The sequence below is a fragment of the Rhinoderma darwinii genome, chromosome 13, assembly GCF_050947455.1.
Source record: "Rhinoderma darwinii isolate aRhiDar2 chromosome 13, aRhiDar2.hap1, whole genome shotgun sequence".
In the NCBI taxonomy this organism is placed as follows: domain Eukaryota; kingdom Metazoa; phylum Chordata; class Amphibia; order Anura; family Rhinodermatidae; genus Rhinoderma; species Rhinoderma darwinii.
The window spans coordinates 37,681,829-37,693,995 of NC_134699.1; positions in this window are offsets into that span (position 1 = coordinate 37,681,829).

Below are 12,167 nucleotides of genomic sequence, written 5' to 3' on the forward strand. Positions count from 1 at the left end.
TCCGCCGGATTTGCATAGGGCCACCTCTAAGGGCGTTGTCTAAGCAGCCTCCCCGGTCTTCACCCTTTAATCCCTCTACAGGGATCTAGTCTTTGCTGTGGGGAGACTGCCAGGTCGCTATCTCTTGAGGTGGACCTGGTGGAGTAGCTACTGGCCAAACAGAAACTAGACAGATACAGGGAGATGGTATCCTGGTGGTAGCAGGATACAGGCTGGTGCCTGATTACTGGAAGCAGGCTGGAGCCAGATAACTGGAAGCAGGTTGGTGCCGGATTACTGTAAACAGGTTGGTGCCGGATTACTGTAAGCAGGCTGGTGCCGGATTACTGTAAACTCAATGGTGCCAGATTACTGGAAGCTCAATGATGCCAGATTACTGGAAGCTCAATGGTGCCAGATTACAGGTAACGGACTCAGGATACCAACAGGTAACGGACTCAGGATACCAACAGGTAACGGACTCAGGATACCAACAGGTAACGGACTCAGGATACCAACAGGTAACGGACTCAGGATACCAACAGGTAACGGACTCAGGATACAAGATACGGAACCACGCAGGATAACTCAAGGTTTGTCCACGTTTCATCAGGTACTGGGGCAAGGAACAGGCTCACTTATAAAGCCCTGGGTGTGCAGGGATAGGCTGGGGATACTTTACAGGTGCGCGTGCTGGCCCTTTAAGAAGCTGCAAGAGTGCGGGGATAACTATGGGCTCAGTATAGGGGTGGAAGGAGGCAGGGAACAGAGAGCGCTGGCATCCCTGAGAAGGGAGACACTGGCGAGAATGAACAGACTGACAGCCATGTCGAGAGATGCCGGTGGTCCAGCACTATTCTGGCATTAACATCCACACAAAAACTGTGCGCCAACAGCAGTGGTATAAAGCACGCCGCCAATGGACTCTGGAGCAGTGTAAATGTGTTCTGTTGAATGAGGAATCATGCTTCTTTATCTGTAGTCTGATGGACGAGTCTGGGTTTAGCCAATGCTAGGAGAACGTTACCTGCCTCACTGCACTGTGCCAACTATAAAAATTTGTGGAGGAGGGATGCCAATGGGGGGGGGGGGGGGGGCCTAGGTTCCAGTGAAGGGGAAATCTTAATGCTTCAGCATACCAAGATATTTTGGACAATTGTATGATTCCAACTTTGATAATGGCAGTACTAAATTATTGTAACTGTTATACCTGGTGTAAACCGCCATAGAATCATAAAAAATATATGGGCAAGGGAAAGAGGAAGGAAAGCTGGTATAACCCTAAACTATAACCTTTATTAAGTATATATAAAAAGTAAAAGAGTACACAGGAATAAATTGGTTACCCTGAAGAGTATAGGTTGGTAGATTGGGTGTCCCCATTGATAGCCAACCTAATAGAATATTAAGAGCAAACACTTCTTATGGTAAACGTGGCCCTGAAGTAAATCACATGAGTGAGTAAATTAGAGGGGGGGGGGGGGAAGCATGCGGGCAGGAAGTGTAAGATCAATAGGTATAATGATGGCCCGTCTTTAAAAGGTATAATGTACCATTGAGGGATAGGGTGAGCGGTCCTTTAAGAACACCCTATGTATTTTGACACATCCCACTTGACAAATAGCGTTCCAATATTGAAAGAATGATATTTGAAAATTGATCAAGTGGGATTTCAGGGATTCAGACAAACATGATTTTGAATAGGCCCCTAGAAGAAGCCGATACACTCCGCGAAACGAGCGTCGGGACGAGCCCGGCTGTTAGGTAGGGACAGTTTTTATTGAGGGATATTTCAGACTCTGCTCTCCTACACCTGGTCTACTGAATTCAGTGACCGGACTGACAGTGTAGCCCAGCGGAGCGGCATTAACACATGGCGCTCATACTGGACTATTAACTATCTCTTTATTACTTAAAAAAGGTTATATTTTAGTTTAGTGTTATATCAGCTTTCCTTCCTCTCCCCCCTGCCCATATATTTTGTATGAATCCAACTTTGTGGGAACAGTTTGGGGAAGGCAATTTTCTGTTCCAGCATGACTGTGCCCCTGTGCACAAAGCAAGGTCCACTAAGACATGGTTCAGTGAGTTTGATGTGGAAGGACTTGACTGGCCCGCACAGATCCCTGACGCTTTAGTAGCTTCTTTTTGTTATCTATTACTGCCCTTTACCTTTTTATTTAGTTTCTTGGAAACTCTACTGATGGAAATTCTATAAAGTTAAAGGAACTGAACATGCTTGGAAAATAATTTTATAAACCGTTTAATTTCATTTTAAAAATCAAGCAGATATTACGGCAGTGTTTCAGCCATATACTGTACACCTCCTTTTATAAATCAGGACCTGCTGGCTATCATTTTGCCAGGGGAATATATAGTTGAGCGGAAGCTTCCAGAATGCGAGTTGCTCTTGCAGTGGCTCTTAATACTGGGAGTCTCCAATTGGAGGACCCTACTCGATGACATCTATTAGCCCTACCAGACATCTGGACAGGGGTTGTCCTACTGGGTTAACTCCTTTAAGTTGCGCTGCTCCTATGCTTATTTATAGTTGATAAATCCTCCAGGTCCCCTGGCTGCAATCTGTACAAATATTTTCCAGTGCTCCTGCCTTTATGGCACATATTCTCCTTAATTGTGTGCCTGCCACAAAGAGTGCTTTACGAACTATAGATACCTAGGCAGCGAGCAGGAGAATAGAGTAATGGCCCTTTTACATGGGCCAATTGTCGGGCAAACGCTCGTTCCCGATAATTGCCCTGTGTAAATAGGGCAGCGATCAGCAGATGAACGAGCAAACGCTCAATCATCTGCTGATCGTATCGTTTTAAAAATGAAAAATATTATCGTTGTCGGCAGCACATCTCCCTGTGCTGCCGATATGATAATAATGTATGGGGACTAGCAGTCAGAGTAATGAGCGCTCGTCCCCATACTAGCTCCTGGTGAAAGGAGCAAACGAGATCCGATCAACGAGCGGTCTCATTGATCGGCGCTCGCTTACATTGCCCAGGTTGGGCCGTGTAAGAGGACCTTTAGTCTTATAAATTATATGAAATTCTTCTTATAGCAAATCTGCTCTGTAAGTAATCTAAGATTTGCTAAAAAAAAATTAAAAAAAAAAGTGTTTCAGGGCTTGGCCAAGAAAGTAAATGAATAAAACTAGACAAGCTAGCAAGGTTAGTTTATAGAAAATGGGGCCTGGGGCAAGAAGCAAAGTAGGGCCCCACTTGCTTCTTGTCATTTCAGCCCACATAATATTGACAAACAACCATATGGTGCCAAGATAATACTGCCATATACAGCTCACATAATACTGCCATATACAGCTCACATAATACTGCCATATACAGCTCACATAATACTGCCATTTAATTCCAAAATAATACAAACACAACCACTAAATAATACTTGCAGCTGGTTTTAGTTTGCTACTCAGTTTCTCATCCTCATGGGCCCCTAGTAAATGAGGCCCTGGGCAATTGCCTAGTTTGCCATAAAACTATTTTGCCTATAAAACCGGCCCTGCAAGCTAGACAAACAAGGCATAGGAAATAAATGGGAAAATTCAAAGTTTAAGTGTAGACAGTCATGAACACAAAAATTACAAAGATTAGGCCACAATCAGACAAACATTTTAATGTCAGAAATATATTGTTTTGATACATACATGCAAAATATTTTGTTAATTTCAGATAAAATTATTATATTTTCACATTCGTATCGGAAATTCTAACACGACTCTTTTTAAACACAGGAACTGTAGTGGTAGTTACCAGAAAGTGAGAATAATTTTTCATCTGGCCCAATACATTTTCCAACCAGCAGAATTGATTTCCATTGGTTGAAACAGTTTATTTTATTACTATCGATGCTTCAATTAACCATCTGACTGTTGCCTGATCTTGACAAAGATCAGTTTACAGTCGCGTATGGTGATAGTCAATTGATGTTTGCGAATATCATTACAATAAAACGTTTTTTTTTCTATGTACTTTTATAATTTTTGGGTCACGTTTGCTCAGTAAGAACTTTTTATAAATTAGAATTTGGACAAGGACGCATGGACGTACTGTAGTGTCTTTCCCTTCTCTACAGTAAGCAGAACATGGCCAGGATGTAATGCCTGAACTGAAGACTTTATTATTCCATACACAGAATCCCATTTGTTAATGTATTTTTCTCAGTACAGTCCAAGTTTTCTCATCTGTACCCTGTTCCAACTTATTTTTAACCCAAACCTGAAGGGATTTAGGTTCTAGGCTTTATGCTTAAGATATGTCACTTATAGGATTACCATGAGATCTCCAGATAAGAGTTGACATAAACTTGGCAAATTTGTAAAGTGTTCCTAACACTGAGGGCTCAATTATCTCATTTTTAAAACATTACATTTTTTGATCTTTGCCAAATGGTTTTCCAAAATAGGTGCATCGAGCAGGGATCCTGGAACAGCTGGAAGACTGGATTTTCTCTAAGCATTATTTATACATTTTCCCTTGCAGCTGCACTAAGCAGACAATATTTAGAATTTTTTTTAGAGACGCTGTAAGTTACTTTTTATTATATTATCAAAATTGATTATTGATGCCCGATATTGATGATCACCCACTTGCAGAGGATAGTATTAACATGTAAATGTTCTGGGTCCACATAGAGTGCTGATAATCCCCCCTTCTACCCTCTACATATATAAGATATATATTTACACCTAATACGCGGTGTGTCACCACTGCTTTTATAGCATAAAAAGGTGGCCAGATCCACACTGGTCCACCATGGAAGAGGAATTTGTCCGCTACACAGCTGCCGCAATGCCTTCTGTGCAGAGAAAAGGGACATTCATGAGAAGAAGTTTTATTATTTAAGCACCCAATCTCCAGGTCCACCTGGTTAAAATGGTCTGACAGCTCATGTTGCAAAAGTTTCATAACATATAGGATCCCATCTTCCCTAAGTGTGCCGCTATAAATGCCTTAGTCTCAGACGCCAGATCAGTGGCTTGGATGATTCCATCAGTGCTCAAAATGTCCCATCAGTGCCTCAACTTCATAGTGCTCTCCACAGACCCCTTCATAAGAACCCACATTTCCCTTTTGTGCCGGGCTGAGATCCGTTCTCTCAGCATCCGATGATTGAACAGGTAACTGATGTTGGGATGTCGACATCAGTTACTGTGAATTGACTAGGGAGTCAAATTACGGAAATCATTCAAAAATGGTATGAGGATTTTTGTCAGTGTAGAATGATGACATTTGGTACTAAACCCCGAAAAAGTTTATACTATATATATATATATCTCAAACGGTCTGTTACAATGTTGCGTGAAAATGGCAACATTTGCTTTTATGAGCACACCGACTGAGATCCCAGAGACTTGTCTCATCTGCAGAGATTCTATAAGACTCTGGATATTTCAATTCCTTCTATTGTCATCCCTTCAAAAGGTCCTTCAATTAAATGTGGCAGGTAATTGCTTGTCAAGCTGACTGACATTTTGGAGAGATGTCTCCTTCGTGAAAATATCAACTTCCAAAAGAAAAGGACTTTTTGATTTTAAAGTTTTGTTCCTTTTCATGGTACGTAAATACACTTGTTTAAAATGATTGGCGTCGTATAGAGGGGGGAAAAAACACCACTTTTTTAAAAATATATAATCATGAATTAAAAGAAGCATAACAACAAAGGCGTTTGTTAACATTCCCCTTATCAATGGGGCAAATTCACGCACAGTCTGTTCGGACACCGTCTGACATTGTCCAAAAATTGCTAACAGCGTCAGAGGTTGTAGGGACGCACACGATTATTGACTAGGGGAATGGTAACACACAGTTTCAATTTATTCATACATATCCAGGGTGAATGACGGAAGAAAATAGATTATCCATCATCTGCCCTGATCAAGTTACTACAGCATTGTTGAATCCTTCTACGATCTGGTGTTTTCTCGATGTGGACTTGTTCAACTTCTTCCACTAAGGGCTGGTCCACACATAACGGAATTACTGCAGAAAATATCTGCAGCAATGCCCCAGAAACTAGCAGGATTTCCGCTGCAGAAAAAATGCACCATTTCCTGCGTTTTTTTTACTGTAGAAAATGGTGCGGGTTTTGTTGCATTTTTCTCATTGCTGGGAGAAAAACGCAGCAATTCAGTGCATTTTCCACAGCAGGAATGAACTTGCTGCGCTAAGAAAAATACGCACCGCAGGTCAATTTCTGTGGTAAATTTTACGCAGCGTGTGGATGAGATTTGTTAAATCTCACCCACTTTACTGCTACTGTATTCTGCTGCATATATTCCATCCGCAATTCCGGACGGAAAGTACCCAATTCCGCTACGTGTGGACAAGCCCTTAATATTTCTTGCCCTAACCCACCCCCTGCTCCATAACTCGTGATTTCAGCTCTAGTTTTCATTTTTCCCATTGGGTCTCGTCTATTATTAAAATATGAATACCAATTTTGCCCCCATAAGCTTGACAACCCTTAATGGTTCATTGTAACTTGTACATTTTAAGATATAATATAGGCCACTATTCACAGAGTATTTAAGGTATTTTTCTCCATCTTTGCTGATTTTTGTGAATGTATAGTTTCCCTATCCGTGTTTGCTTAGTGGTATCTCTTTACGGTGTAATGCCAGAGCTGTGCTATACGCTCAGAGCCAATTAGATATATCTCCTTGATGCTCCCCCTCCCCTCTCACAGCATAAGTCTCATACACAAACTGAGGCAGAGAGACTATAATATCATTTACCTCCTCCCCTCAATCTCACAGCAGGAGTCACAAACAGACATAGAGAGAGATACAACAAAGTTTCATATATGTAATACTGATTTTTGCAAAAGAACAGCAACAGTGTACTAATAAAGCGTTAACCTTCTTATGATGTTACAGTTACAGCCTCCAACATTTTAAGGTAGAAGTACCTGGAAGCGTACCTAGGTCAATAACCTGACGTGTAGCATTACAATCTCAGATTATGTACCAAAAAATAAAGCAACATTTTATTTAACCCTATTGGAAAAATGGTGTCCACATCACGTTGGAACTTTTCTGAGTGTTTGTTCCCTATTTTTTTTATCGGAATACTTTAATTTAACATCCATGCATCTTTTCTCTTTCTGCTTCCTCAGCTCGTTCTCCCTCGTTCTATCGTTTTCTTTTATCTGCTCTGAAGCTCCTTTTCACGTCTTATTTATCTTTGATCTTCTTCTGACCATAATTTAAGGTTTAGTTCTTGTTCCGACTTCCTTCCTTCTGTCTATGGCGATACAGGGGGATCCACTGTTCCCTGCAGTTCCAACTTCTATTCTTCTACTACTACTATTTTTCCCACTTTCTATGAGTTAGCAATTGCCGTTGCTTTTGGATTGTATCTCCTGGAACTCTACTTCTTAATGTTCTTTCATTTTCTCTTGCTTATGGTTGCAAAGACTTCCATATTTTAGGTACTCGCACACAGGACACACCAATGTCATAGGAAGTTTATTGCTCCATTGGATGGTCAAAAATACGAAAAAAATAAATAAATTATTTTCTATATAAAACTCAAATATTTGTTCCAAATTATTAAAATTAATTATTTATTAGGCTGAAAAAAAGTTTTCTATTATTTAAATGTTTTGCATGTGAATTTTTATTGTCTGTAGGTGTTGAAATACAAATACCAACAATTTTGCTAAGTTTAGTGCACACTTGATCCACCAATGGATAAAACCCAAACTGTCCATAGCAGTGCATGATGTAAGGTTTACTCCATGGCCAGGCAGTGGTAGCAGGATGATACAATGTCCATACCTACCAATGGCTCTTCCAGTAGAACCAAAAACTGGATGAGGTGGACAAGAGTGTATTGTCTTTGAATAGACGGCTCCAACTTCAGTTCATCCAATGTAAAGAATCAACGCATAAGTCTGTAGGCAGAAAACAATGAAGATGGACAGGTCCACCTGTAGTAAAGAGCAACCAGGGGTTTCTCCAATGATGTGGATGCCTGCCAAATAGTATGGGTGGCAGGTGATAGGGGGGGGGGGGGTAGGACTGCTCAATTGAGGGCAAAGCAGAGTAGGTCCTCTTGAGGAGAGGTCCCAGTACATGTACTGGTTTCTGTTGTGTCCGCGGTCGTCGACCGGCGGCACGCTGTTCTTACCAGCAGCCGCGGGACACTGAGGGCTTGTTGGCGTCTCCCTCCCAGGGACTGCAACACACGTGGCTGCACTCTCCTGCCACTAGGAGTATTCTCTAACCTATCCCTTTACATCCTGGACTACATAAAGGGCTCTACCCTTCCACTCCTTACCTGAGCGTTGCTGTCATAGTCCCATGTTAGTCTAAGCAAATGGTCCCTTAGTTGCATCCTGCTCCTAGTTTTCCCGTATCCGGCTTCCTGTATCCCGTAACTGTGTTTGTTCCTGAGCTGTATCTAGTGTTGGAGTCATGTCATCTGCCATGTTCCATGTTACCTGCCATGCCAAGCATCATCTGTGCCAAGTGTCTGCTATACCACGTGCCTGCTTTTCCGAGTATCTGCCAGATCATCTTCTCAGGTACTCTTACCCTAGAGACTGTTACTGACTGTTTGGCCAGCTGCTACAGCGGAGCGGCCTAGTGGGTCCACATACCCCACAGGTGTGACAGTTTCTTATAAGTCTCATGGGCATTTTTGGGGCGAAGTACATCAGTGGTTTTATAATGATATATTGGAGTACATCTTTCTTCAATAACATTTCCATCTATGTAATATTAGCTCATGGACGCAATCGGCTATTTGAAAAAATTACTACACTATATGCATTTCTATTTTAGGTGGAATAAGACTTTCTCCACTGTAGTTACAGCTTCACCTGACCAAGAACTCATCAACTCATTCAACACAAGAGTGTGATGCGGTTCCTCATCTACAGAGAACAAGGAACATTTGTATAATAATGGAAATGCCTTGATCTGATAATCTATTTTTGTAAAATTGTGTTATATAGAAACAAAAGAAAGTGGAAAATCTGGTAAGCACCCTGTTAACTGAGCTGTTCTTTCATTCCCTGCGGTTAGTGAAAAATGATGGAGGTATAGATCTATACATTTATGGCACGGGGATCTAAACAAATTCCAATTTATATCAATATATAAGCTGTAAACTGGTGTTCAAAGATGAACATACACTTAGAGACGATCGATCAGATATTTTTTCTGCCCAGTCTGAGGTCTGTCTGTCACTTTTAATGCTGCCCTCAGACAGGGTAGCATAAATATCTGACCGATCTGCTTTAAAAAAATTTAGACCATAAGTTACTGTGCAGTATTTTTCACCCATTTCCTATAGCAGACTGGGTAATTTAACGGCATAGGTTCTTTATAATGAGCTTGATGTTCTATAGTACATAATAATAACACAGTAATTAATATGAATTTGCCCATTAGGATTTACATGTTCTTCATGCCGTTCATATACATCATGGTGATCGAATGGGCACAGAAGCTGTGAGCGCATGATCAACAGCGGGAGCTCGGAAATGATTGACAGCTAGTCTCCCACAGTAAAGGTGGGATCAGTGAAACCTCTGAACATGGCCGTTTAACCCCTTAGATGCCGCGGTCAATAGCATCCAAGGCATATAAAGTATTTGATAGAGGCAGGGGGCTCCGTCTGTAATCCTGGGGTGCTAATTGTTTACTATAGCAGCCAGGGACCTAACAAAGGCCCCCAAGTCTGCCATCAGTATCTGCCTATTCAGTCATGCCAGATGGCCTAATAGGTTGCCTGTTACGGACACACTTACAGGCAATAATGCTTTGGAATACTAAAGATTTAAAAGCACTATAAAAGAGATCAAGCACTTGCTGTTTCAAGTCCCATGGCGGGACAAAAAAAAAAAAAAAAGGAAAATCAAGTTTAATTAAAAAGAATCTCCCTAAAAAAAAACACCAAAAAAAATACAGAGAAAAAGAGAAACCTTTTTTCCTTAAAAATTATTTTATATTTTGAAAATAGTTTACCATAAAAAAATACATATAGAATGTAGAATAAACAATTGTCACATCGCTGATTATCTCGAATTAAAATCCTGTACATTTGTTAAAAAAAGTGTTGGTATCCTCTACAATAAAAAAAAACTAACTTTAAAAGGAGCCAATCAAAAGCAAATCAATAACTGATAATGTGGCTAATAATTCACTGCATCAGTAGTAAAATACCACAGTAGAATATTGAGCTTGAATGGGACTCTACTCTTCTTTAGTTACAGATGCAAAAACCGCTTATGGTATACGTATATATAATTATACAGAAGCACCGCCATGCAGAGACACCATACAGGTAAATCACTGATGATCCGTGAGTCCGGATGACCCACGGATGTTTGTTTTTTTGCAGTCCGATACGAACCCATGGTTATTTGGACAGCAAAACCAATGCGGTCGTGTGCATGAGGCCTAACTCAACCAGGAATGAAATTTGAACAAAATCTTTAAGCTCTTTTTAAAGTGGGAAACAATTCTGCAAGCATGCATTCCATGGAGGTGTTTTACAATAAAAATAATTGCATATGAAATACCAAATTAATAAAATGAAACAATTTATGGAAGAGGAAAGGATTTTTGGGGGGATTAAAGCTTCGGGAACAAAGAAGTAATGAAGGCATCCGACGGACGTCCAAGTTGCATACAATAAGAAGAAGGGAAGGTGGTGGAAATAGGCCCTAGAGATTAAATCTTACAGCTGGTGAAAAGGCCAGAGCCCACGACCCTGGAATAAAGCTTACGCATTGACCAACAGGCCACATGTCCGTCGGGTTTATCTCTCTTCTGCACATGTTCTTCTAAGTCCTTACTCATTCATCACCAGGACATCTTGCAGGAAGCACAATGGGTAGGTCTTGCTTCTTACAGTTCAAAGGTGACTCAAGAGAAGCCCAGGACAAGTCAGGAAGCCCACCGCTCAGGGGCAAGATTGCTTTGGCAGACCAATACTTCTGGAATGGCAGAGGAAAGTGAGCGGATTCACTGTGTTTGTTTGAAAGCTTTGGCCTTGGAGAGAATGGTCTATGTTTGTGTGTATATGACTCGGTGTGTCTTCCTGCAGCTCGGCCATATGTAGAGATGGACACAGCAAGTCCTGATCACAATCTGGAAACATCTGGAATTTTACATGTTTCCATCTCCAGGGAGATGTCTTTTGTTTATCGTCCTTGCTAATAAATCCAGGCCATTTTGATGATATGCTGCGGGAGCAGGAAACATATCACAGGGGTTAAGTGTTCCCATTATCCGAGCCCCTGATTATGAGCTGCCAGGGATTGTTTAACAGAAAATGACAAACTAAAACTTCAACTTCTCCTGCAGTGAAAATCTCACTATTAGTAACCGGAGGGCTGCACAGCAGATCATCAGATATCAAATACTCATTGTTCTGTCAAGCAATCGTTGTCAGAAGTAATAGGCCTCCTTCCCTACTTTTTGCCCCATCTAAACAAAAACGCATCTAAAAGAACTCAAGTTTTTTTAGTAAAATGGTACTGTGTTTTTTTTTATGGCATTTGTGCAAACAGTGTCTTTTACTACCTACGTTTTGTTTATTTTTTTTTTTTTTTTTTTTTAAGGTTGGCGGTTTTCACATTGCAAATCATACAGTTTAAAGATCATTCGATGCAAAGATTCCTCTCTGCAACACATGCTTTTCTTTCCAGCAAAAATGCCACCAAAAACGGCCTTAAGAAAACGCAGCACACATTGACTCGTGGATTTTTTTTAAAGAGGAAAAAAAACATATGGCGGTCTATGGACTAAAATGCCATTCAATGATACAAAAAAAAGAGCCAAAGCTGGGCTTATGCGGTTTTAGAAAAACGACAGAGAGCCAAAAAACTCAACCTAAAATAACGTTGGTTATACTTCCCCATTGACTTCAAGCTAACATCTGGCCGCAGCGTTTTGAGCCACTAAAAATGTACTATAGATTAATATTCCTTATGAGCAGATCCCTTGTTCTAGCCGAGGCAAAATAAGATGCAATAAGACAATGATAGACCAAAGTGAACAGTTCGTGTGTATTCACACATAGCAGATTTATCGCAGAAATTTCAGAGACTGAAAGATCTATTTCACACAAGTGAATGAGGCCGTTTGTGTAGCATGTGCGTGGATTTCCGAAAACCCCATTCAGATGAATGAAATAGTTGCATAAATT